This window comes from Grammomys surdaster, unplaced genomic scaffold (assembly GCF_004785775.1).
Source record: "Grammomys surdaster isolate TR1022 unplaced genomic scaffold, NIH_TR_1.0 146, whole genome shotgun sequence".
Lineage (NCBI taxonomy): Eukaryota > Metazoa > Chordata > Mammalia > Rodentia > Muridae > Grammomys > Grammomys surdaster.
The window spans coordinates 8013717-8019716 of NW_021604604.1; positions in this window are offsets into that span (position 1 = coordinate 8013717).

The window sequence follows — 6000 nt, forward strand, 5'->3', positions numbered from 1 at the left end:
AAGTGCTGGGATTAAAGGCGTGTGCCACCACCACCCGGCGAGTAGTCACTTCTATCACAGCACTTGGTGGGGTATCGGTGAGGTGATATTTGTTCCAGATATTGACTACTACATAACACATTCTATGTGTAAGAACAATAATTTATTTTGCTTATGAATCGCAAGTTTGGTCAGACCTCACCATGAACAGCTTGCCTCCTCCCTCAAACAGCATCAACAGGACTGGTACTGTGACTGGGATCAATACAGCTTGTTTTCAATATTGAACGAAGTTGCTCAGAGCATGTCTGGCAGCGGATGCTGGAAGTTGGCTGAGTCATTGGGCCTGTCTGCCACACCAACTGCACAGAACACGCTACATATGTACTTGGCTTCTCCCAGCAAACTGAATGGACATAAGTCGGAACATTTCAGGAGACAAGAAGAGGAAGCTTCCCATTCCTTAAGATGTGGAACAGAAGTTGGGACAGCATCACTTTATGCTCTATTGCAGCCACAGTGTCTACACTCAAGGACAGAGAACAAAGCTGACCTTTTGGTGAAATGACAAACCGGGGTGGGGGCATGTTTAAATGCTACCACAGTATTGTACCTCTGTTTAAGCATTTTATTTTGAATTATTTATATGTATTGGCTTTTGTTCCATGGTGTTTATTAAATGGAATAAATGTAATCTGCTATGATTAAAATGGCATACTACCATTACATTTCGTTACATGAGGTAACGGAATCTGTACTTCCTTTATTGTAAGGGAAAGAAAACTGGGGGAAATTCATATGTTATGGATTAGATTGAAGTGTGCCTTGAAGGCTCATGTATCCCCCACTGGTGATGCTATTGAAGAAGATCAGATCATGAGGATACTAACCTCATCACCGGATAATGTTCATAACAGAACTGGAAGTGAGGTCTCGTCAGAGGAAGTATATCTTCAAAATCTCTTCTTTATCTCTCTAGGCCTGCTTCATGGCCACAGTGAAATGGCAGCTTTGGGTTCTGCATCTCACAGCCCAGAAACAGTAGAGCCAGCTACCCATGGGCTGAAGCTTCTGAAGGTGTGAAATAAAACAAATCTTTCCTCCTTTGAAGTTCCTTAGGCCAGGTGTTTTGTCCCAGCTATGAAAAAGTTGGACTGTAAGGTATGGTTGATTTCCAACATGAGCCAATAGCAGTATAAAACAAATGCCAAGGAGGCAGGAAATGGGCATCAAACCACATAAGACTCAAGAGCTCTTGACCAGCCCACGATTGGTTTCTGAACTCTAGCATAGAACACAAAAATGACCCAAGTGGTCATAATGTACTTGTGATGGTTTGAATATACTTGGCCAGGGAAGTGGCACTGTTAGGAAGTGTGGCCTTGTTGGAGTAGATGTGGCCTTGTGGTTGCAGATGGGTCACTCTGGGTATGGAGTTTAAGACCCTAACTGCCTGGAAGCCAGTCTTCTGCTAGTAGCCTTCAGATGAAGGTGTAGAACTCTCAGCTCCTCCTGCACCATCCCTGCCTGGATGCTGCCATGCTTCCTGCCTTGATGATAGTGGACTGAACCTCTGAACCTGTCAGCAAGCCCCAATTAAATGTTGTTATGAGTTGCTTGGTCATGATGTTTGTTCACAGCAGTAAAATCCTAAGGTATTACTGAAGAGAAAAAAAAATCAGAATTGAAGGAGGCCAAGAGATTAGTGCATAGTATAGAGGTTTCAGCCCATGCTCATTCATTCATCCTTCTTTTGACATAACATATCTTTGCAAGAGCCAGTAGCAGAACAAATCACACATTCAATGGTAGAATAGGAAAGGACACGAAGTATCTCCTGGCAGGGACCTATTTGCTAACATTTCCACCACCTCAAAATAATGTCAAGATGAGGACCAAGCTTTTAACACATTGATACTTGGGGGAACACATGGCCCAAACTGTAACACCCAAAAGATGAAATATTTTAAAATACAACTGTCTATAATGTCCAGGGTCAATGAAAAAATTACTGAACATGTGACAGAAAATGTGGCTCACCAGAACTGCCTGAAGAAACAGACCCTGAAATGAAAGGATGTCTCAGATACTGTAGGGATGTTTTAATAGCTGCTATAACTATGATCATGTGCTCCAGACTTTACAGAAAATTAAGTAAAGAGAAATGAGAGAAATAAATGGTATCAGAAAGGAGCAAATAGAAAGCCTAGAAATGGAAAACAATAAGGAAAATGTAAATTAGGTATAGTTGACAGAAATAAAAATACAAGAATGAAAACAACTCAGGTGATGGTGGCACACGCCTTTAATCCCAGCACTTGGGAGGCAGAGGCAGGCGGATTTCTGAGTTTGAGGCCAGCCTGGTCTACAGAGTGAGTTCCAGGACAGCCAGGGCTATACAGAGAAATCCTGTCTGGAAAAACAAAACAAAACAAAAACAAACAAACAAAAAAAAACCAAAAAAAAAAGAAGAAAAAGAAGAAGAAGAAAGAAAACAAAGCAGCCTGAAAAAAAACAAAGATCAGAATCTCAATTATCTGTAGAAACAACAAGAACAACAAAAACCAAAACAGTATGCTGTGTGTGAAGTTCCCAGGGAGGGGAGAATAAGTAAAGCATGTGTCTCAGGCCTGTAACTCCCACACTGGGGAGGCTAAGGCCAGAGAATTACTTTGCCATTGAAGACAGACTGAGCTAAAGAGTAAAATCCAGGCTTGGAGTGGGGGGGGGGGCAGGGCATAGTGGCACATACCTTCAATCTCAGTACTCACTCAGGAGGCAGAGAGGCGGGCAAATCTCTGAGTTCAAAGACATCCGACTCTACAGAGCAAGTTCCAGGACAGCCAAGGCTACAGGGAGAAGGTCTGTCCTGAAAAAACAAACAACATGAAAAGAGAAAGAAGGAAGGAAGGAAGGAAAGAAGGAAGGAAGGAAGGAAGGAAGGAAGGAAGGAAGGAAGGAAGGAAAGAAAAGAAAACCTAGGCATGGTGGTGCACACCTTTAATCCCAGCACTAGAGAAGCAGAGGCAGGCAGATCTCTGATTTCAACACCAGAAATTGAGTTCCAGGACAGCCAGCGCTGTTCTACAGAATAACCCTGTCTGGGAATGCAGGGAAGGGAATGGGGCTGTAGAGATGGCTCAGTGATTAAGAGCACTGGCTGTTTTTACAGCAAACCAGGGCTCCATTCCCAGCATACAAATGACAGCTCACAACTATCTGTACCTCCAGTTATAGGGGGTCTGGCACTTTCACAGAGACACACATGTAGGCAAACACCAAGGCCCAAGGCACATAAAGATAAATTTAAAGTTTTTTTTTTTAAGTAAAGCATAAAAGTAGCTGGAGATGTTGAAGTCCTGAGTACATGAATCACAGTTACAGCATCTAACAAAGTAAAATAATGTCCAATCAGAAATTATCATATTACAAAGAACCCATTTTAAATATAAGACTATTCTATGAAACATGGGTTGGGGAGATGGTTTGATTGCTAAAGTGTAAGCATGAGAATCTGAATTCATTCCCCAAAACCTACATAGAGCAGGCATAGCAGCGCGTGCCTGGGATTTCAGCTCTGGGGAGGCAGAGACATGGGGGTCCCTGAACTTTTGTTTTGATTGTGGTGATGTTTTCAGGGCTTGGCATGGTGATGCAGGACTTTAATCCTAGTACTCAGCTGGCAGACCCGGATCTCTGAGAGGCCAAGGCAAGCCTAGACTACACTGCTAAAGGCCATTCTCCAAGTATGAGAACCTGAATTTAGGTCCCCAGAATCCACATACAAATCTGATATTGAGAAACAAAACACCAGTTCAGAGGAGACAAAGACAGACAGGTACTTGGACATCACTGGCGAGCCAGGCTAGATTTTAGTAAGATTTAGTAAGAAACCCTGTATGGTGGAATGGTGGAATACAAACAAGGAAGACAATGGGCATCAGTATCTGGATTCAACATGTTATTTGCACACATCACACACACACACACACCACACACACATCCACACTCACACCCCCCCCACACACACTCACACACACACACACACAGAGAAAGAGAGAGAGGGAGAGAGAGAGAGAGAGAGGGAGAGGGAGAGGGAGAGGGAGAGGGAGAGGGAGAGAGAGAGAGAGAGAGAGAGAGAGAGAGAGAGAGAGAGAGAGAGAGATTCTAATACATGGGCTAATATGAGCAAAGCAAAATGTCATATATGTATAAAGTGTCATAAATTATTTTTGTATGCCAACTAAATAATTTTAAAATGAAAATATTGATGCCTTCAGCAATAGGAACTTATCTTCACCCTCTGAGAGGCAAGTAAGGGCAACAGCAATAGCTGACATTGTTATGGGAGTCTTTTGGATTCTGTTGACCAACTCAAAAGATGGTTTCTCATATCTGGGACTAAGGGTTTTGTTAGATAGCTTATGGCTCTTTAAAGAAAGCATTATCACATTTAAAAAAATATATGTCTATATCTATATTTAATATATGTGCATATACATTTTATATTTATATTATATATTTATAATATGTTTAAATATATTCATTTATATATATTTTAAAATATATGTGCTATATAAAAATATATTATATATACATATATATGTATACACACACACACACACATACATATATATATATATATATATATATATATATATATATGAATGAGGGTGGTACATGCCTTTAATCCCAGCACTCAGAGACAAAGGCAGGGGGATAACTGAGGAGTTTGAGGCCAAGCTAGTCTACAGAGAAAGTTGCAGGAGATCCAGGAATACACAGAGAAATCCTATCTCCAAAACCCAATACATATATAACACACACACACACACACACATATAATTTTAATATATATGTCTCCCCCAAAGAAGAAGAAAATAAATAGAAAAATAAAACCCACCAAGTCCCATTGGTGCTGCCTATATACTCACTGAAACATGATCAAACTCTCAATGGCTAGCCCCTTAAAGAAAACTCAGTGTAGGGGACTGAAGAGATGACTCAGCAGTTCAGAACACTGCCTGCTTTTCCAGAGGACTCAGGTCCAACTGCCAGCACCCACATGGCAGCTCACAACTGTCTGTAATTCCAGGATCCAACACTTTCACACAGACATACATACAGAAAAAACATCAGTGCACAGTTAAAAAAAAAAAAAAATTGGGTCCTTCTCCCCACCCCCACCCAGAAACTATCAGCTGGGAAGAGCTACACTTCAGCATCACCTTCACAAATTTTAAGGGCTCTCTTCAATGGCTTCCTATCTAGACTGGGATGGGGGTGGGAGGCTGTCACAGAAGACTCAAGGTCTCCCATTTTCAACTGTGAGTCCACAGTCACTGATGCCACTGTAAAAGGAGCTTCCTCACTGGTCAGCATGGGTCATCGACTTTTACATGGTTTCTGGCGATGGTCCAGACCACGGGCATCCACTCAGCCTCTGGTGGCAGCATCGACCACAGACAACACAGCTCCCAGGCACAGCACTATTTCCTTCTATAAAGCTTCTTTCTCCACCCTATGGTCCTTTTCTACTTTCCTGGTTTCTGTACTTAGTACAGGTTATACATTCACACCTAAAGATTGGGAGCTAAAAAATCACTGATGAGCAAGAACATGTGATTTTCTTCTTGGATCTGTGCTAGCTCATTCAATATATTTTCTAGTTCCATCCTTTTACCTACAGATTTCATTGTTCCTTTTAAAAGTACATATTAATAATTAATTAATAAGATAAAATATAATAAAACTCATCGGAACAGCACAAAACAAACAGAAGGAAAAGAGTTTAAGCAAAGGCACAAGAAACAGATGAAGAAACCTACTCATTGACAAACACAAAAGTGGAAACCATAATATATACACAAAGGAACTTTACTGGGGTTGGGGAGAGAGAGACACAGAGAGAGAGAGAGAGAGAGAGAGAGAGAGAGAGAGAGAGAGAGAGAGAGAGAGAGAAAAGAGGAGAGGAGAGGTGGAGAGGGGAGAGGGGAGGGGGAAGAGGGGGAGAGAGGGGAG